At 37.0% G+C, this 22484-nt stretch overlaps 1 protein-coding gene and 2 long non-coding RNA genes across 10 annotated transcripts in view; 2 read left to right on the forward strand and 1 right to left on the reverse strand.

Moving 5' to 3' along the window:
- LOC123870542 (liprin-alpha-1) overlaps nt 1-22484 on the forward strand; it is a 159545-nt gene that overhangs the window by 26092 nt on the left and 110969 nt on the right. The gene's annotated exons all lie outside the window — the stretch shown is intronic.
- LOC123870578 lies at nt 1701-21568 on the reverse strand. Its single transcript, XR_006797103.1, has 3 exons — nt 20687-21568; nt 6593-6598; nt 1701-1711 (listed from the first exon to the last, which is right to left on the reverse strand). It is a non-coding gene; the product is annotated as an uncharacterized LOC123870578 (long non-coding RNA).
- LOC123870575 lies at nt 7357-8655 on the forward strand. The gene is made up of 2 exons (XR_006797100.1): nt 7357-7918; nt 8489-8655. It is a non-coding gene; the product is annotated as an uncharacterized LOC123870575 (long non-coding RNA).

A 22484-nucleotide genomic window follows, 5' to 3' on the forward strand; every position in this document is an offset into this window, starting at 1 on the left:
ATTCTTTTATGATATTTTTTTTTCAAATAAAAAAATTATAAGTACTTAATAAAACTACCGCATTTAGGTCACCATCTCTTCTGCTTTCGTGCGTTTTGTACATCTCACATCTTCAAAAGATTCGACCGAACAATCGACCACATGTCATTCCTACCGAGAAAAACTATCAAAAAGTTTGGCGAATGCTGTTTTTAGCCCCCGAACCAAAAAGAGGGGTGTTCGAACAATCGACCACATGTCATTCCTACCGAGAAAAACTATCAAAAAGTTCGGCGAATGCTGTTTTTAGCCCCCGAACCAAAAAGAGGCGTGTTATAAGTTTATAAATAAATAAATAAATCTTTATTATCTTAGCAGAACATTATTTACAGACTTTGGTGTGAGGCCCTGCCTCCTGATGAAGTGAAAACTGTGTTTCAAGGAGGCAGTGTCTTCCCATAATATAGTGACGTGTGTGAGTTTGACGTGTGTATCTGTGTATCTGTCTAAAGGTGGCTTGATCGAAAGTGTTCTTAGCTATAATCCAAGAAAATCGGTTCAGCCGTTTGAAAGTTATCAGCTCTTTTCTAGTTACTGTAACCTTTACTTGTCGGCGGCTTATTTTTTAATTTACACTTGTCAAATGTTCAATTTACAGTAATGTTACTTATGGACATATCGTATTAGTGATTGTAGTCCCGCGCATTGATAGAGCGAGTCAAATCCATGGCTTTTTATCATTTACATAATCTATTATATAATTGGCCCATGCCCTATTTATATAGATGCGTTCAGCTGTATAACTCGTCTGTCTGTGGAAAATCGACGCACGACCGGCCTTGAACGTCTCGCTGCCGCTACAATACTAGAGCTTTTCCTACGGATTTTCGGAACCAGTTTCTGTAACTATTTGATTGTAATAATAGCCTTGTAAAATCTTCTGTTTACTTATCTTCTATTCAAGCGTCCTCCATATGATCACTTACCGTGAGGTGTCACATTACACATTTTAATTGAAGGATAAACCAACTGACACTGCATTTATTATTTAAGTAAAGGAAGCTTTTATAGGGCGATTTTTTAGGTACGAATTTCAAATTTTGATAGACATTCCATTCCACCAATAATATTGATGACTACTTATAAAGACAAGTGTAAATTAAAAATTTATAACACCCCCAACACAAGTGAAGGTTACAGTAACTAGAAAAGAGCTGATAACTTTCAAACGGCTGAACCGATTTTCTTGGATTATAGCTAAGAACAATCTCGATCAAGCCACCTTTCAAATAAAAAAACTAAATTAAAATCGGTTCATTAGTTTAGGAGCTACGATGCCACAGACAGATACACAGATACACACGTCAAAGTTATAACACCCCTCTTTTTGGGTTGGGGGTTAAAAAAAACTTAATTAAAGCAAAGAAAACTGACTATATATTTAGAAATGTAAATTAGCAGAACAATTTCCAAAAATACTTTTAGCGTTTTTGATGTGGGCTGAATTTCCCGGCTAGTTCCGGCCGATCAATAAAGCGCCTCTAGCGGGAAACTCGGAAACTCGTTGCGAAGCCTTCTGCAAATGGTTTGGTGCTGCTTAGCCTTTCGCGGTGACGCAGTGTTACCACCCTGCGACAGATGGCGTTAGTAGTTCCTTAAAAAAATCTGAGCCGGGGACCACCATGAATTGAGGTCCCCCCGTTAGATTTTCACTTGTGTCAGTTTATTTATACTTGGACTAATTTTATTTTAATATTATAATCAAACAGTTTATATATAGTTTTGATTTCTCCCTGGGCATTGTATTCCTTATCGCTGAAGGTCGTGAGTTGACCCCTTCCATTGATGACAGTCACTTGGTGGGTAGGAGTTTTCTTGGAATACTAATGCGATGAACTCCCAGATCCTTACAGTATGAGTAAGTCATAATATTATCGTGATCTTTCTAATTCAACGAGATTTCGGCTCTTAGGTTTTATGGTTATTATCAGATAATAGCGAAATAACTGGGATGAAGGAAAAGGGAAGGGCACGTAGGAAAAACTAAATAAACAAACAAAACAGGCCGATAAAAATTGGAGTTATTAAAAAGAGTTAAAAAAGCCAAAGGCCAAAAAAATTGGTCCTCATCCAGCTACCGACTTGGGTTTAGGTTGCTTAACCAGTGTGATTAGAACCTACACAAGCCGCACGCCCTTCGTTTAGTTTTGATTTATGTTCAGAACTAAAAATGATTGTTATATTAGCCTGCGGAACTCCAATCTTGAACATCGGCCTTCTCTAATGAGCGCCACCACACCCGACCCTCAGCCTTCCTCATCCAGCTGCTTACCTCTTCCCTCGCTATTTCGCTAGTCTATGTGTCGTACCAGATAGTTCCCCACGCCACGCAAACTATCAAATATTTAAAACAAACCAAATATGACTTAGTCATGTTTGAGTCACCGTCGCCATTAACAGAGCTCTCTCCGTCACTTACTCCATACAATCGTAGTTCCCATTTCATTTGAATATTAAGCAACCAAAGTCCATGAAATTTTGCAGACATAGTCTAGAAACTAATATCTGTGTCTGTGGTGTTTTAGATTTTTCTAAAAATATGTAGTTTTAAAATTACAGGGGCTCAAAGATTTGTATTTTTCTTTAAAAAAAGGCCCAACTTTGTGCTCGTTTTTCTAGACAACGAAGCAATTTAATGAAATTTGGAAAAACCACAGACCTAGAAAATTTAATGAATATTATGTAGTAAAAAAAATTATCGTTATATATTTTATATTGTTATAATTATGTGGGAACTACGAAAACCAGAAATTACACCCAGAAATCTTGAAAATTTCGTGCTGTCTCGATTTGTGCAAGCGGGGTGGTGAAGTGCGGGGGACGACACGTGAAACTGACAGAAACTGACAGTCTAAACACACGGGCCACATTTAGACTGCACCCAACTCCAAACTTGTCGATAGGTCTAACTAAATACACTGGTACATTTCAACTTGCGTTAGACGTATGCGTTACCTACTCAGACGTTGCCTGTGGATAAAAATATGTCTCATGTTTGCTGGCAATAGAGCATGCATCAAACCCTGCAAGTTGCAACTCTCTTGCAACCTATTCCTCACGCAATACGCACAGCTTTAATATTATAATTTTTGACAATGTATACTATATGTAATGCCATATCACAGGTCACTCTCTGATTTATTGCTAACAATTTACTTCCAAATGCAAAGAAATCTAAGTGTGTTGAATTCACACTGCCCAATACCAGGACCTTAAATGACATAAATTCATTGATAAATAATCATATGTTGAAAATAAAGGAGAACCCCGTGTTTCTCGGTATAATGTTAGATGCAAAGCTTCTATGGAACACCCACATATCAACACTTGATGGTAAACTCAGCTCTGCTGCTTACACTGTTAGAAAAATTCGACAGGTACTGACGTGGAAACTGCAAAAATTGTATATTTTGCTTATTTTCACTGTATTATGTCTTACGGACTCTTGCTATGAGATAAAGCGGTAGATATTGAGAAAAAAATGTATTACAGAAAAGGATAGGACGTGCAATTTATAATTTAAAACCGCGCGCTGCCATACAATAAAAATATAAGGAAATAAGTACCTTATCTATTATCTTATAGTAGCTTCTAAATATATTTACAACTAGCTAATGCCCGCAGCTTCGCTCGCGTGGATTTAGGTTTTTAAAAATCCCGATCCTTTCATTTCCCAGAACAAAAGTTGCCTCTCCGTAATAGCCCGTCCCCGGGATGCAACTTGTTTCTGTATCACGTAAGAATATTTAAACGGATGATCCTTTTCAAATCCCGAGGGATCACCAGGATTTAGGAATGCAATTTCTTACAGCATCAGGGTTGAGGTCAACGACAAAGTGTTTACTTGGTATAGATACCTTCAATATCAATTAATAATCGACACTTTTTAAATCCCATTAGCTTTAGTAGTCAGGTCCCCTGCAACATCAGGGTTGAGGAGTTGGAATCCAAATTTTTTATTGAACAATGTCGCAAACTTTCTTTATCGATTAAAAAAACTACCCAAAATTACGCAGTTAGGTTACCTGCCAAATTTCATGGTTTTGAGTCAACGGGAAGTACCTTAGAGGTTTTCTTGACACACACGACAGACAGAGAGATAGACAACAAAGTGATCCCATAAGAGTTCCGTTTTTCATTTTGAGGTACGAAACCCTAGAAAACGTAGGATCGGCATTCCGAACCAGTGGTAAATTTTTCTGACCATCCAAAAACACTTTGAAGTTTACCTAAAAGTTTACAGGAATAAAAATTTATCATTGTATTCCATTCCATTTCATTCTATTCCATTCTGTTCAAAGATAAATAGATAATAAAAATATTTGTCACCGAAACAATAATTTACGATACATCGACCAATATCAATTTTACTGATGACAATCTGACTATTACCAAAGTGAACGACTACTATAATATCTATTATATACGACTAACATAATATGTATTATAAATTGTGTGCCGTTTGCATTCTCACTAGGTTCTCATTAAGTTTGTTTTATTTGGTTAAACTTTCTGGCATTTATATTGTTATGACGTTTAATTGGCAAATAGTCTGTTTATTGGCTGAAACTCAAAAATTCAGCCAATCACAACAAAGAAAATATTGTAATAATGATTGATGCAGCTTTCTGTAATTGAAAACAAAATATTTGACATTAACTTGAATGTGACAGTGTTTTCCGAATAGGGTTGCCAGAGGCCCCGTATTTTACTGGTTACCCCGTATTTCAGGATATAGAAACCTGTAATTATGAAAATAAAATACGGGGCAAATAAAACTAAATATTTTTAGGGTTCCGTAACTCAAAAGCAAAAAAGAACTCTTATAGGATCACTTCGTTGTCTGTCAGTCTGTCAGTCTTTCCGTCTGTCCGTCTGTCCATTTGTCCTTCTATCCGTCTGTCATGTGTTCATGAACAAATATTAGTATTTTCAATTTTCAAAGTAAGATAACTACATATATCAAGTGGGTTATCATATGAAAGGGCTTTACCTGTTCATTCTAAAACAGATTTTTATTTATTTTTATGCATATTTTTTTAATGCATAACAGTTTTTGATTTCTCGAGTAAAATGTCGGAAAAAATACCCGAATACGGAACCCTCGGTGCGTAGGTCTGACTCGCACTTGGCCGGTTTTTTACAAATTCAGCAGGAGCTGGCTGGCGAAATCAAACACTGACGTTATGTCCAGTAGAAAGAATATTTTCCTTTTGCGGCAATGCGTAGCCGAACCCCACTCGATATTGATCATGGTCGTAGCCAAGGCGGCGGGGCTTGGTTTGAGGATGTAAGCCTTTTTTTATACAAGTTAGCCCGTGACTTTAATCTTTTCTAGTGGTAAGTGATGATGCAGTCTAATTTCTTGGCCGTTAGGGCCATACTAACCATATAACTAGCCATGACCGAAGCCTCCCACCAGACCAGAAATTTCGAAATGGCGACTGCGCCTGGGAAGCCGTCAAAAACCTAAGCCTAAAATAATACTTACACTATTTCTTGCATTTGCTTACCAATTTTTTTTGGAAATATATCAAACATTTCGCGCTCACTTCACTCGCGCTTTGAATTTCTATTACTTGGTGTAAACCCCGCAATTTCGTTTGCATGAATTTAGATTTTTAAAAATTCCGTGGGGGATTTTCCGGGCTAAAAAGCCGCCTAAAAAAAATGTCTGGGATGCAAGTTACCTCTGAATAGTAAGTACCAAAATTTTGGTAAAGAAGATGGGCCGAAAAGGGTAACAAATAGATAGGCAAATAGATATACTGTCGTATTCGTAATATTAGTATGGATAGGAAGCTTTAAAAATAAAATCTTGCTATGGCTACACTCGTTTCCCTTTCACTTTAATTTTTTCTGTATTGAACCAAAAACACTTACGCTCACTGCGCTCGCGCTTTTTTATTGTTGTATTTTATCTCACTGTCAAATTGAAAGGCGAAATTCCACTAACCAGGTAATTAGCCCATAAAGTTGAGCGAATGTTTTTGCCTCATGACAGGATTCAGTTCCGGCCCTAATAAAACCTCTCCCGCAATCGATTCCTGGCTACGGCCATAGTATTGATACTGTGAAGGTGGAATTACAAATTAAATGTAATTTTAAGTTGAAATGAGAAGATTGTATGCATGAAATGTATAACATTTTGCTTTACAACACTAAGAGTTTTTAAAAGCTATTTAAATAAATAAATCTTTTATTTAAAACCACATTGCAAACACAGTTCACCAATCAAGATACGGCAACATACAGAGAAAAAATACAAAACTTATAAATAAACTGAAATATCTAAATAGGCTTTCCATGCATTTCAGAGAGAACCACCGCCTATATATATATTCTTCAAATACTTCAAATTTTCAAATTTCTTCAAATCTAAACCCCGTATTTTTGATGGTGGTAGCCTGTAAATCAAAAAGAGCCAGGTGGCAACCCTACTTCGACCTAGACAGAATGAAAAATTGTTTTCATTACTCGGTATGCCTACTGTCATAGTGTGACAGAAAGTGTGACGGTAGTTGTGACCTCTGATTGGCCGACTCTCTTTCACTATTTGCTAAAATTGATGATTGCAACAACAATTTTTTCTTTTTTGTAATCGAAAACAGAACACGGACGTCAAACAGGTTGACTAATTGCAATCATTTCTGACCGGCTAACATTGTTCCGCTAGTGGCTCAAACTCACTGTCGCAGCAAGAACATGGTAAATTCAGCCAATCACAGCAATTTGAAATTTGGTTATCACAAATGTACCGATCTAGGAACCGAGAATGCACGAACCAGGGCAGATAGAGATAAGAACAATAATATCATACGTAGGAAATCGACGGGGGATCGTTGGCAAGGATAGCCTTAAATGGGTATAATCTAATAAAAATAGTCCACATTAAATCTACCAGATCGCCTGGCGGTCGTGGTGGGCTATTTATACGTGCGCACACGCATTTAGAGTTCATTCATTTTGTTTCCGTTTAAATCAGCGTTGCCAGAATGTTACTTTTGTAACATTTTACGTTACTTTTGACCCCCTCATGTTTCCTCCATGTTACACGACTCAAAATGTTACTTTACGTTACTTTTAGGACTTCATAAAAATATTCAAATTTTTCCCAGCAAACCAAAAATAATCGTGAAATGGAACGCATCCAAAACAGTTTTCGTTTGTCGTAATTGGCCCATTTGTTAGTTTATTTCACTTTCTCTAAGTTATTGGTCTAAGTTCACTTTGTTTTGTAATTACTCTGTGATTAAAAAAGTGTTTTGTTTGTTTTTCTCTGTGACTAAACTTTGTTTGGATAAAGTTATTCGTTGCGGGCAAAGACCTTACACTTACTAACTAGACTGTGTACCAAAAATTTTTGTTAGGCTAAAATGAGATCTATTACATTATCTTAGGGTAGCTATTTCCATTATGATCGGTAGCTATCTAAAAGCGGTCCTGGTGAGAAGGCTTCCGGGGGTAGTGTGTCCTTGTCTGACGTCTTGCCAGCTCAACTAATTTGTTGGGTTTGGTAGTAATGGTAGAAAATTTTATATTTAGCATTTTTATGATTTACCAAAACGAACAATCCATAAACTTTGAAACTCAATTTTAATATTTCTACAGTTTATATGAATAATAATTATCTCGTTGTATTTAGAAAATAATCCATAAATACTGAGTAAAAGTAGTACTTAAATGTTTGGTACTGGTAATACTAAATGCAATATGGTGGTTTGTTTATTTGGTTGTTTGGTTGATTTTCGTACTTCGATTTGCGATTATGTACATTTTCATAATAAACGTGTTTGTTTTTCATGAAAAATGGTGAATTCAAGTTGTGTGACAGGTGCAAAAATGAGTATTATCCTGGTAGCAGCTTTTCTTTCCACAGGTAAGTAAAAACAACAATCATATTCTTTAGGTTAACCATGAATTATGTGGATCAAAGATTTTTCTAGTTTCGTAGAAGTAGGCAGATAGTTACGTCCGAACTGACTTAAATTGGAGATTTATACTAATAATCTACTATTATAATAAAAATGAATCTCTGAAATATTTGTACGTGCATAGCTTCCGTTCGACGGCACCAAATTGGATATTTCATTTTTTATTGTGTTTGTTAGTATCAGGAGATGGTTTTATAAAAAATATTATTCGAAATTCCCGGGCGATGCTGGGTCGGGCAGCTAGTTTTTAATATAGAAAAATCTTAGTTCGAAGTTGGAAATACTGTCCGACGAACGGCGAAGCTCTTGACTTGCCCTCTATTACTTACGGGTCCTAAACATAGCTGGTGTAATGTGGGTGATATTCACCTCTGCATACACCTTTGGGTAGGTACCTACCTAACAAGGTACATACAGTTAACGTAACACTATGTTATGTTAACTTAAGTTGACTCGAAGTTTTGTTAGTAACAGAAACTTAATCTATGTTAGTCATTATATTTCTTGTATTGTAGGTTTCCGAAGAATGAAAATCAGAAATTGAAGTGGGGAAATGCAGTGCCTGGAAAAATCACAAAATCGTCTGTTGTTTGCAGTGCGCATTTTAAATGTGACGACTTTATTCCTGGTTATATTAGGAAAATGCAATGTATAAAAACAAATCATTAAATAATTATTGCAATTTTAGTCTTTTTTTTTCATCTAGAATATGCATGACGTTCATTTGACATATCAAACATTTAATAATAATATTATGTAGCTTTTTTGTACTGACTCAATACAGAGTGAAAAGTTAGTAAGGTTGTTGTCAAATTAACGGTATGTCAGATGATGCCTATTGTACAGAGAAGAAAAAAGTACTTCTGACCCTTATGAGTACGCAATAAGCTCTACCGAAGTTGCCGGCGCACGTGGGTAACGGTGTAACCTGCTTGCTATTTCACCTAACCTAATATTGTGTGAGAAACAGATAGACTCAGTGTAGCAAGTACATGCGTACATAATATTTTCAGTTATTTAGGTGTAAAATAGGAGATTTATTGGAGTTTAGTAAAAGACGAAATGTCATTTTACTGCATCTAGTTAAAAGTCGGAGTATACAAAACAATATGTCCTGTGTTCTGTTTTATCATGGTCACCTAATTAGAAAGGGACACACTACCAACGGGAGCCCTCTCATGCGGACCGGCTTTTTCGCCACGGTGCACAGTCTAGTTAGTAGTGTAAGGTCTTTGGTTGCGGGGTAGTGAAATATGTAATAGCTTTATGGATATTGTATCTAAGTACAAAAAAAAAATTGTATCTTTATTTCGTTAAAATTCGAAAGTGATTGGTTTGTTCGTTATCCTTATCGACTGTGTATATGACGTGTTGCTAACACTACTTGCTTGGTAGGTAAGTAAATGTTGTATACAATGTAGTTTTAACTAAATAAGTAAGTAGTTAATTAATTAGGGGATCAGTAATGCAAAAACAAAGTCATAGTATTTGCAACTGAAAGCAGTTCGTTTTTGTATTGACTGTCATCTTATTATTAAGTCACATTAGTTTCCAGAAGTTCATATAGCTATTTACTACTTAATTATTGTTGTAGGTAACTTCGGTTTTCTTTACAGGAATGAGAGCGAGCTGAGTAGATACCGGCCGGCGTAACCTAAAATTTGAGTTTTACTATCGAATCTATCGATCTCTTTGCTGAGACCAAGGTAAGTAGTTAGGTACCTACCTAAAATTGTTCAGTTAACAAAACGAATTTGAAATTCCCACGTAATTTTCTTCACTATGTACCTACCTAGTGCGGTTTTTTTTTATTCTCTCGTCTGGCTTTACAAAGATTAGCCAATGTCAAGTTTGTAGATATTTTCAAGTTAGGGAAACTAGTTATATAGGTAAGGACTTCGTCTGTGCCGGCGCTCGCTGACATACGCACGGCGCCCCTTTACAGCGCTTCCCAGTCAGTTCCAGCATGGTTCTAGCACCAAAAACGCCAGTGAAACACAAAAACCAGTCACTTTTAACAAAAAAAAAACGCTCCAAAAAGGCACCACACGCGCGCCATCAAACGCTACACAGACAAAGTCCACCTAGTGCGTAGCCTCGCAAACTCAAACAGTCCTGTGTTGCCAGATCGCCCGATATAAGACGATTTTAATCTTCCCCGATCCAAAAAGAGGGGTGTTATAAGTTTGACGTGTGTGTCTGTGTATCTGTCTATGGCATCGTAGCTCTCAAACCAATGAACCGATTTTAATTAAGTTTTTTTTGATTGCAAGGTGGCTTGATGGAGAGTGTTCTTAGCTATAATCAAAGAAAATCGGTTCAACCGTTTGAAAGTTATCGGCTCTTTTCTAGTTAATGTAACCTTCACTTGTTGGGGTGATATAAATTTTTAATTTACACTTTTATTATAAATTGATTAACAAAATAAGTTATAGCTTTTCAAAGATTGATTTGTTTTTCTTTTTCAGGATCAGCAGTCAATTTATTCAATCTACAATTATTACGATTCTTTTCAAGCTTAACTAATGAGACTAGAAAACTGTTTAAATTTTTGTATAATAAAGTGCCATATTAACCTGTGTACCTTATTACTTTTATTTTCCACAAAAAATAAGGAAATGTTACTTTTCTCGTGAAAATGTTACATTTTGAGATGTCTCGTGTTACAATTGACTATCTGCCACTGGCAACACTGGTTTAAATTTAGAAGCATCTGTTCAATCAAGCGCGGGACGTGGGCGGGTGCGGACGTGTGTCCGCTGGGCCACAACCACAAGAGTGAATAGGCAACTTCTAGGCAAGCGCGCTCCATCTTAGGCTGCATCATCACTTGCTAGCAGGTCTGATTGCAGCCAAGCGCTAGTCTATATAATTTTTTAAAAAAAAAAAAACCTTGCATTGTAAGCGGCGGTTTAAATTGGTCGTAGGTACCAATATAGAGCGTGTTTGCAAATAGTGCCTTATCTTCGTTGTCTCTGCGCTACTTGACAAACGTTTAAACGGTCCTTAGATTTCACTAGAGGTCCTTCGGTTTCGAAAAACATTTTGGAGTTCATTTCCGCTGTTTAGCTGTTTGCAGGGCTGTCACATTGTAGTGTTCAAAAAATTCGTTAAGTCCTCATATCTGCGGCGGGTGTCATGCTACGATTATTAAGCAAATGTTTGTTTGGAACGAGGCATCCTTATATTAAATTGTAGCGGAATTCCACGCGCAATTTTTTGTTAGATCTTGGCCAGGCTAGGCCATTTCTAGTAAGTGCTATTGACATGCATTCACACCGGAAAGCACAGTGTTGGAAGAACCCTACTAGGTGGACAGAAGACATCAAACGAGTCGCAGGGAGCCGCTAGATTTAGGCGGCGCAAGACCGTGGCCTATGAAGTCCCTACAAGAGATCTATGTCCAAATGTGGACATCTATCGGTTGGTGATGATGATGATGCTATTCCTACACGTGAAAACGCATTTGCACGGGCTATAAGTTTCCGCTTATTGCGTCAGAGCTGTGGCCCTGCGGCATCAATTGAACTAGGCCTAAATAATCGTTGGAATTGCTATTATCTGATCGCTTCGTTATTGAAATTGATAGTAACTAACTGGCTCTTGTCTTGTATTGATAGTAATTTATAGCTTAGGCTTTACTTCTGTCAATAGATTTTTGAACGACTTCACTAAATAACATAACATAAAAGTAAACTGGCTCCTTTTGGCTTTGCCCTAGTGGGGTAAAAAAGCTTTTACTTTAACGAATTCTAATAAAGCTGATAATAATCCGTTCAGATTGTGTTCATGTTCACATAGTATCTGCAAATAATAGCGCAATACTTTACTTAACTAGTAGTTAGGAGGAGAGCGCGAGGCTAACACGCTCTATATTGAATTTTGCGCTGAACGGTAATTGGTTTAAGCACTTTATAGCCGGGCATTACCGTAAATTTACCGTTAATTTGGACTAAAACATTAAGATGGTCCAAACCACCACAATAGAGGATTTTAAATGGGTTCAAACATCCATTACTAATTGTGGTACGTGTTCCGACCTAATTTTAATTTATTGAGGACATTGTTCGCATTGAAAGAAGGATGAGATATACCTGAAAGTTTATACTAAGTTTATTAATAAAATAACATCTTCAGAATAATGTTGGGAATACCTCGGTTCTGTAGCGCGTCCGGTTTGCAGAGAACCGTGTCGACGTTTACTTCGCAATCATACGGAAAAGGATCGCCTCAAGTAGGTTGGAGAGAAGCCCCAATATTATTTTCAACGTGATAGCAGACACACAGGATAGCGCAATCAAAGCGCACTCGATGTTTGCTTTAGAATGTAAGTTTATTAATTAATTGATTGATTAATTCTTCTCAAACACTAAAGGTATTCAAACCTATTAATCAGTATAACTTAATTATTCACCTAGCTACAATAGATGAATTAAGTCAACAAAGTAGTACAAGTATCTTGATTCATCTAGGTGGATTAACCCAGGTGAATCAAGTCTGCGGCATCTTTTTTGCTGATCTCTGTCCCTTTGAAAAAAAAAGTAACCAACTTAGCTTTGGCAATGATATCAAATGTCTCTTTAATAGTATTGCCGTTTGAAAATTGTACGTAAAATTAAGGTCACGCTCGGCCTACACCGTATCCGGTAGATGATTGCAGCGTGTAGGTGCGGTCCGTATGTGTGTCAATAAATAATTGAGCCGACATAATACTAATGACAGTAGGTATAACTATTACAAGGCACTATGTGGCGGTCTTCAAATACAGACACTAGATGACGCTACTTGTACTTAAACGAAAAAAGATTTTGAAGTCATAACGCACTGCAGCGTGGTCTTCCCCATTTGACCTAGGTAAAGACGGAGGTACGGGGCTTGAGGCATGGCGTCCTTACTCGGGAGTGGCTTGTGGTGATAACGCATTGAAATCCTGATACTTAGTGTAGCAGCCTAGATGGCGCCACAGGTATAACCACGAAACCTGAATGGCGCTAACGGAATTTTAACCTAGAAAGACTACATAATATCGACTGTGAACTGGCAACCGGTACTATCTCAATTTTGACAACATTACTGGATGAAGGATAAATCTTGTTTCCGTGAGATAAATAGTGATTAAGTACTAACTAATATGATCAGCACCTCACTTAACTTCGCACTTAACCGATTTTAATTCTCGCGTAGAGTACAATCGACATAAAAGAGTGAATTGTGGTCTGTGAGACGCCCAAAACTTTGTCCCTTTTTCACCTTGCGTGGTGAATTTGCCTGTACCAAAGTGTTTGTACTAAAATTGACTAAACCTACTATTTTACACCACTTTACCTGACGAAATATCCCATAATGCGCGGTAATGGAGCTTGTGATGAGATGGACAATGAATCAATCTGCATTGTGGTCACCTAATGGAGCACACACGATCTGACAATTAACTACGCAGTCATTCGTGCATCTATTATAGTGTATGTCTGTCGCATTAACGACACTGTATGGCCACTAGATATTAGCTGGATAAGGGCCAAAATATTGACCATGATGGTCAAACTATGCCTTCTGTGTGAATTATCTAATGGCAGGATAGGAAGCTAGTTTTTAACCCCCGACCCAAAAAGAGGGGTGTTATAAGTTTGACGTGTGTATCTGTGTATCTGTCTGTGGCATCGTAGCTCCTAAACTAATAAACCGATTTTTTAATTTAGTTTTTTTGTTTGAAAGGTGACTTGATCGATAGTGTTCCTAGCTATAATCCAAGAAAATCGGTTCAGCCGTTTTAGAGTTATCAGCTCTTTTCTAGTTACTGTAACCTTTACTTGTCGGAAGTGTTATAAATTTTTAATTTACACTTTAGTTTTAGTTAAAACGAGACAGATTTATGCCAGCGGTATAACGCTGTCTCGTTTCAACAGTGTCTCAATTCTGAACAAAGTCAAAGTGCGCTCTATAGATCTCAGCCTTAGGTACGCGAGATCGTAGACTTAGGTCTTAGAGCCTCATAAAACTGCCACCAACAAATAAGACACCTAGACTAAGCCGCCTCTAAGCGTTCAGGTTACGGACAGTTTATTTTCCGGGACGTTTATTTTGTCCCGGGCAACCACTTAGCCTAATTTATTACAGCTTCCGCCGTGGCGCTCGAATAAGAGCTATCTAAGTGTAGTTTTTACTTCGTTTATCCCGCTAACATTTAACGGTAGCATCTTTGAGATAGTTTTTATTATATTCTATTTTTAGGGGTTCCGTACCTTAAAAGGAAAAAAGGAACCCTTATAGGATCACTTTGTTGTCTATCCGGCGGGCGTTCTGTCTTTCGTGTTTGTCAAGAAATCTGAAGGATACTTCCCATTGACCTAGAATCATGAAATTTGTCCAGGTACGGAACCCTCGGTGCGCGAGTCTGACTCGCACTTGGCCGATTTTTTGCTTTATATCCGGCGGAGCTTTTTGTGAACTTCTGGGAGCAGGGTGCCCAATTTTACGTTATAGAGTATATTACACTCACTTAGAATCCAGTTTGCCTTTATACTGTAAAGCCTTCAGGATTTTAAGATGGCTTCTGGAACGGCTTTACTTACACAATTACACTCGTCATCATTATCATCAATCATCTTTTCGTCCCCGTTGACAGTAAACCTCTTTCCCGCTCCATTTGCTTAGTTGATTCATATCTATAGATTTAAGAGAAGTTTATTCGTAGCGTGCTCTATACAAACGTAGTGGAATTTGATTGGTCAGTATTCATATGGGAACCCATCTCATTTTTTTCATTTGTTACGAATTACCCACTTGAATTACATATGTTATTTCCTAAGTTCTATAAGTCTCATGTAACTCCATTTACGGGCAGTCACTACATTGCATTGAAAACAAAAGTCGTACAATAAAATATTATACCTAACCTGAAGAACGTGAAAAATATAAGTACCTAAGCTTATAAATTAAGCTCATTAGAATATTAACCGATCGGGTGTGCGCGACCCTGCAGCGATTGCCATCTCGACCTGCCGCGTACTATACCCATATTGGCATCTAGAACGTGTCTACAAAAATTGTTTAGTATTTAAATGAGAAAGAAACTACTTTTGCTTGGAGTGCTAGGAAAACTTCTCTTAACAAGTGTAAATTAAAAATTTATAACACCCCCGACAAGTGGAGGCTAGAAAAGAGCTGATAACTTTCAAACGGCTGAACCGATTTTCTTGGATTATAGCTAAGAGCACTCTCGATCAAGCCACCTTTCAAACAAAAAAAACTTAATTAAAATCGGTTCATTAGTTTAGGAGCTATGATGCCACAGACAGATACACAGATACACACGTCAAGCTTGTAACACCCCTCTTTTTGGGTCGGGGGTTAAAAGAACCAATTTGGCTTTGACAAGAAATAGTAGGTTAAAATTAGATTTCCCTCGCTACGAGAAGTGCTAAAAGGTCGGCTCCGACGCCAATAGGAGCAGTCGTTTATAGATGTCCCGCTTTTAATACTACACAGTTTGCATTTTCACTTCATCCAAGGTTTAGTGAGATGGGTTGTCACTGGTTTGCCAAAAAACCCGTTTTTAACCCCCCGACTCAAAAAGAGGGGTGTTATAAGTTTGACGCGTGTATCTGTGCATCTGTCTGTGGCATCGTAGCTCCTAAACTAATGAACCGATTTTAATTTAGTTTTTTTTTACCTAGGAAATGCATATCCCTAATGTGTAGTTCCTAAAATCAACAGGAAATATTATGTGTTATAATTTTTTTTTTCCAGGGAATTCTATATACTTATTTTCAAAACAACTATCGGAAATGTGTAAAATTTAGGATGAAAAGTGTTTCAAGGCACAAAATCCTAAATGATACGATTTCACTTTTTATTGTACCTTCCCCAAAAGTGAACAAAGTGGAATAAACCATCCTTCTTTACTCCGCCGTAATCAAGTAAAAGCCTTACAATCCACTGGCCTGACTAAAGCCCGAGTGAACAGTGAAAATGCACAAAATCTAAAACCGTTTTACAGGCCACATCAATTCAGTGTAGGGTGCATAAAAGCGGGGCATCTATAATCAACTTCCTACTGGCGTCAAAGCCGACGAACTTTCGGCACTTAGCTTGAGGAATCTAATTTTGTATCCATACTACGAGTAGATGATGCCCCCGACTTCGTCCGCAAGGATTTAGGTTTCTCAAAATCCCGTAGGAACTCTTTCATTTCCTGTTTACGTAGTTGTTAATGAAATAGGGCTTATTTTGCTAAAACGCGCCGACGGCCATGTGGCGTTTGTAGATGCTAAGAAATTCGTGGCATATAAAGTACAAGTGTAAATTAAAAATTTATAACACCCCCGACAGTAGGTAACTAGAAAAGAGCTGATAACTTTCAAACGGCTGAACCGATTTTCTTGGATTATAGCTAAGAACACTCTCGATCAAGCCACCTTTCAAACAAAAAAAAAACTAAATTAAAATCGGTTCATTAGTTTAGGAGTCATGCCTCGATGACACATGTCGATGCCACAGACAGATACACAGATACACGCGTCAAACTAATAACACCCCTCTTTTTGGGTCGGGGGTTAATAAACGTGGCTTAACAGCGGGAAAAATGAAAAATAAAACAGTGTGCGTTTACTCTATTCATATAACATACACAAGGGCTTTATTTGATATTGATAAACATTCGTACCTATATAAAGGGAGTGTTTCGGAATTGGGGCATGTCGTTACATTCACTCGTTTGACGACCGCTGTTTTACTGTTTTTTGGAAATACGGCATACCTATAGGCTTGCGCCGTAAAATATGGTGCGTAAAATGTTGGGATGGTAGAAAAAATAATACGTCTTATTAGGGTTTCATATTCGTGTATTGACTTCATTCTATTAACCCCCGATCCAAAAAGAGGGGTGTTATAAATTTGACGTGTGTATCTGTGTATCGGTGTATCTGTGTATCTGTCTGTGGCATCGTAGCTCCTAAACTAATGAACCGATTTTAATTTAGTTTTTTTTTGTTTGAAAGGTGGCTTGATCGAGAGTGTTCTTAGCTATAATCCAAGAAAATCGGTTCAGCCGTTTGAAAGTTATCAGCTCTTCTCTAGTTACTGTAACCTTCACTTGTCGGGGGTGTTATAAATTTTTAATTTACACTTGTATAACTAACTGACTCGCTACAGGTTCGTCGCTTGTTAGTTCTGTAAATCTTTACGTACGAGCTACGTAAGCGGCAGCGTCCGGGGTGGACTAAAGAAAACGGATGTTTTTTACGAACTAATTTTATTCTTAAACTATTGTTTCTAAGTGACAATGTTGTTAATGACTTTTTTATTGGTTAAACCTACAGTTTTATGTGCGATTCCCCTCTACCATCTCTAGATGTTGGTTACATTGAGATCACGTAAAGATGCGAGCGGAATTGGAGGTAATGCAATGAGGTGTGCCGGCGAATTTCCACACGCAGTGCGTAGACATACTAACTCTGATAGTGCCTGGGTTCTCTTGAGGGTACCGATGGAATACATAACTTACGTTAAACGTTGGGTCGCGAGCGGCTGGAGTGGGGGCTCCAGCCGTTCACTTTCCTTTACCATCTCGTATGTGACCTTGAGAAGATGGCAGCTTGCTGTGGTACAAGCTCATAGCGAGATATGAGAAAGATCACTGAGGGCATGGTCGGTGGTAATCACTTAACATCAGGTGACCCGCCTGCTCGTTTACTCGCTAATTTTTTATTTAAAAAAGTCAGGGACGAGCCCAATGGGCGTTGCGCAATGTGTTCATAAGAGAGTGGCCACCGAGGGTCAACCCGATGTCTTACCCAGGACGACGGGTATCTTAAGAAGAGAAGTACGTTACCATACAGTCAGGACTGAAATTCTACATCTCTTTCTAGACGCAGTGGTTTGAGTGAGCGAGCGATTCTGAAAACGAAAAAAATTTCAACAAAATCTTCAACATATTTAGTCAATTTGGTCAGCAGCAACTTTGTGAAAATATTTTTCATCTTTTCATTTGTAACCTACAGAAATATGTCAGAAATATAAAATATCTCCTTTCGCAGCGGCAAATACGGAAGCTGCGTTTCTGTTTCTATTGGTATATTTTCTCGAATTTTCCGGATATTTTTCAGATTGAATCGCAGCGTTCTGGCTGGTGAGGCCAATTTGGCAAGATTTCTTGAATTTTCTCTTATTTTTCTAAAACGCAGTAGGTTACATTTAAATATCCGCATACATAATTAAACTTTAATACTGCCGACTTTTCTGCTTCATAAATTCAATTCACAGTAAGTTCCGAAATTTTCGTTTTGCTGCCAGAAAAATATGAATGACTATAATACGCGACAGATGGAGATGGCAATCAGGACGGGGATTCCCAGAACACCCACACAGCCCCCGCGCTAACCAGGCGCTTAGTTGAGCTTTTCCTTCTTTTTTCGCACTTTCTTTTCGTAAGGATTTATGCCATAACTAGAATTTGCTCGCGACTTCATCCGCGTGGACTACACAAATTTCAAACCCCCATTATACCTCCTTAAGAACGAATTTTCAAAAATTATTTCTTAACGGATCTCTTTGTCGTAATAGTTATCTGCATGCCTTTCAGCCCGATCTGTCCGGTAGTTTGAGCTGTGCATTGATAGATCAGTCAGTCAGTCACATTTTCCTTTAACAGGGCTCTCTCCGTCACTCGTTTCATACAATCGTAGTTCCAATTTCATTTGAATATTAAGCAACCAAAGTCCATGAAATTTTGCAGACATATTCTAGAAACTAATATCTGTGTGTGTGGTGTTTTAGATTTTTCTAAAAATATGTAGTTTTAAAATTACAGGGGCTCAAAGATTTGTATGAAAATTTTTAAGACCGCGTAACTTTGAAACCGAATATTTTAACAGAAATCTGGAAAACCACAGACATAGATATTAGTTTCTAGAATATGTCTGCAAAACATGGACATTGGTTGCTTAATATTCAAATGAAATTGGAACTACGATTGTATGAAACGAGTGACGGAGAGAGCCCTCTTAATATATTTGGATAACCATAATAAATTATCGGATCCATATAAAGGTAGTATGGGAGCGTTTACATTAACTATTGTGGTTCAATTTAACTGACTTTATGTTGCAAACTTAGTAAGTAGCAAGGATTCTAACTTAACTTAGTAAGTATCTTTGGAAACTATGAAGACTTATAGCATATTCTATTTAAGTTAGGTCTTTACTTAGCACATTGTTGGCAAAGTCACTTAGGTAAGTATTATAATTAATCTAAGAGAAACTGGAGTTGCTATTGCAGTTCCTATCGTAAAAATATACTAGGAAAATATTTTTATTTACTGGCAGCTGAAGATTACACCAACATCGATACAGAAGACATCGAGATATAGCTAAACCCAGTCGATTTCACGCAGGCGATGCCGAGGAGATAAGCTAGTATTAACATACATTGTTCTTCGTAGCTTGTTCATAATATTTTGTAGATAAGAGCTACCAATATATCTATCGGACGCAGGGCAAAGTTGAAAGTAACATGAAAGCTTACTTATCTTATACTTATTGCATTCTGTTTACCAAAGTATTTTTAACCGACTTCAAAAAAGAAGGAGGTTCTCAATTTGTCGGAATCTATTTTTTTTATTTAGTTTTTTTAAAGTTAGTAGATATATCTACAGGTCCTTTTTAGTTTCATTCCGAACGTGTGGTAAAGGTTAAGTGCTATAAGTTGAAAGAAATACAAAATATTAAAGACAGGTAAAATTAGTGTGAATAAATAAATTAAAAAATAAATAAAAATAAAGTGTATTTATTTCAAATCCGTATTTAAATTTGATTGAAATTTCAAATGTATGATAATTGAAAATTACGTTCTTTCTTTCTGTCGTATAAACTCTTATATCTTATCTCTTTCTCATTAAACATAGAGTTACCCAAGAACCGTCGAAAGGGTGTATGTTTAAATTACCACAGGATATGTACTTACTTAATAACTTATAACTGCAAAGAGTTTTAAATAAATAACATGATCGAGTGAGCCTGTATTACATTGCCCCAGTCTATACGCGGCTTTACCAACCCCAGCGCGGTACAATCGTCGCCAATCTCAAGAGATCCTCCTAATTACATCGCCCGACCTCGTTGCGAGGATAAAACAAACAAAACCCATTTGAAATATGCGCCCCCCACTCACGGAACACGATCTACAGTACTTCGCTATCTCTAAATCTGGGAGTTTTTAAAACACAAAGGACATAATCATAATCATAATCATATTCATATTCTTTATTTGCTGAATACAGGTAAAAAAAGTTGTACAAAGAGCATACAATGAGTCCAATGTATTCACCATTTCTGGCATGCAAATATAGTAATTAATATAATAATTAATTAGTCAGATAGTACAATGTCAAAAATTAAAATATGTTAAAAATTAATATTATGTCACAATAAAATTATTATTATACCTATATTATTTTACAGTGCCAACATGTCATTTATTGAATAAAAACATTTATTTATCAACCACGAAAAAAGATCTTTTTTGAAACGTGCTAAAGAAGTTAACTGACGTAAGCCTGGGGGTAGTTTATTATATATTTTTATGCACATGGCATGACTACACTTTCGGTATGCTGCATTATTGGCTCTATATGTTGTTACTAGTCGATCCCTATTTCTTGAGTTCCTCGGATAAATATCACGTGCTTTGCTAAACAAATATTCGTGTTGTTTAACAAATACACAAATATCAAATATATACATAGACGGGAGTGGGAGAATGTGTAATTGTTGAAATAATGGTCGACAGGAGTCCAAGTAGAAGGCTCCTGTCATAGCCCTTACACACCTCTTTTGTGCTATAAACGCCCTATTAGCTTCACTAGAGTTTCCCCACAATATCAATCCGTATCGGAGGACGGACGCAACGTATCCATGATAAGCTGCAAGAACCGTATTTGGTAAGGCCGTTTTACGCAATCTATAAAGCACGTACACATATCGATTAATCTTTTTGCATACCATGTCAACATGTTCCTTCCACTTAAGATTTTTATCAAGTAGTAATCCTAGGAACTTAGTATGCAGTGCTTCTTCAATTTGATAATCATTATATTTTATATTAAGACTGAAGTTATTCGATCTGTTACTTATACTGAATTGCATGTAGGAAGTCTTGTTGATATTTACTTGTAGGTTATTATCGTTTAGCCAGTTCACGATAGTATTTATTTCATCATTGATGTCTTTTTCATATTTATTAATTTCAGCATTATTATTACCTGTCACGACTATAGATATGTCATCCGCAAATAAATAGCAATCATTTTTAGTCACACAAGGTAGGTCATTAATGTAGGTCAAAAATAGTAATGGTCCAAGGACGCTTCCTTGCGGAACACCAAATCTGTTAAGTTTAAAGTCAGAACGTTGGGGAATTATAGTACCACTATTGTTAATAGAATTTATTTCCACACATTGCTTGCGATTTTTTAGGTATGATTCTATCCAGCTAAGTGCTGGTTCTCTGATTCCATTTTGCTCTAACTTGTTTAAGAGGATGCTGTGCGAAACGAAATCGAAAGCTTTACTCATATCAAAGAATACGACACATGTGGGTTTTTTAGAATCTATGTATTCTGATATTTTGTTAGTTAATTGGAATGCAGCTAGGGTCGCAATGCAGCTAGGCTAGCATAATCTAGGGAATAACGGAGGAATTAGGTTGAGAGAGTCAAATACAAAACGTGAGCTTTATTTTAAATTAACTAGGCTTCGGGTCCAATTTTTGAAAATCGATGACGGGGTGGAATTGCCTAAAAGCCTAGAACACGTATTTCTTCATTTTTGACCAAAAGCCCAAAATACATCAATTTTTATAAAAAGGTTAATAACTTGAAAAATTACAGACTTTTATCCTCTATAACCGTCTAGGGGTGAAATTTACAAAAATCTTTTCTCATTGAGTGCTTACGTTAGACAAAGAACCTACTTCCATCACAATACAGTATTTGATTCGGCAAAAATAAATTATTTCTCAGTGATTATTATTAATTCAATTCAATATTCTTTACTTGCAAATGTGGGTGTATATAACATGCAGATGTTGCGATTTTTATAGTATCACCAAAACTCATATTAATCATATTATGGCATACAAAAAACAGGTAAGCCTAAAACAAGGTACTTTACTTAATAATATGTATACAGTTTAAAAAAATCTAATATCACGTTTGAAGAACAATTAACACTATTCCACTCATTTTGTTTCTCAAAAAATAAGCCCCAGTGGGATCTTGCTCTAGTTCGATTTCCAAAATAGGAGTAGGTATAGTTGGAATTCTCGACAGAGCGATAAAATCTCCGATTGTTGCGCTCAAGGAAATCATCCGTTCTACTATAGTTCTACTAGATTTGCCTAACCGGGTCGGGTCGGGTCACGGCCAATCAGAGCGATTGCTTCGTCGGCTATTCAATTATAATGAAAAAAAAACTGGCCAAGTGCGAGTCGGGGCTCGCTTTTTTAGAGTTCCGT

The sequence above is a fragment of the Maniola jurtina genome, chromosome 12 (assembly GCF_905333055.1).
Source record: "Maniola jurtina chromosome 12, ilManJurt1.1, whole genome shotgun sequence".
In the NCBI taxonomy this organism is placed as follows: Eukaryota; Metazoa; Arthropoda; class Insecta; order Lepidoptera; family Nymphalidae; genus Maniola; species Maniola jurtina.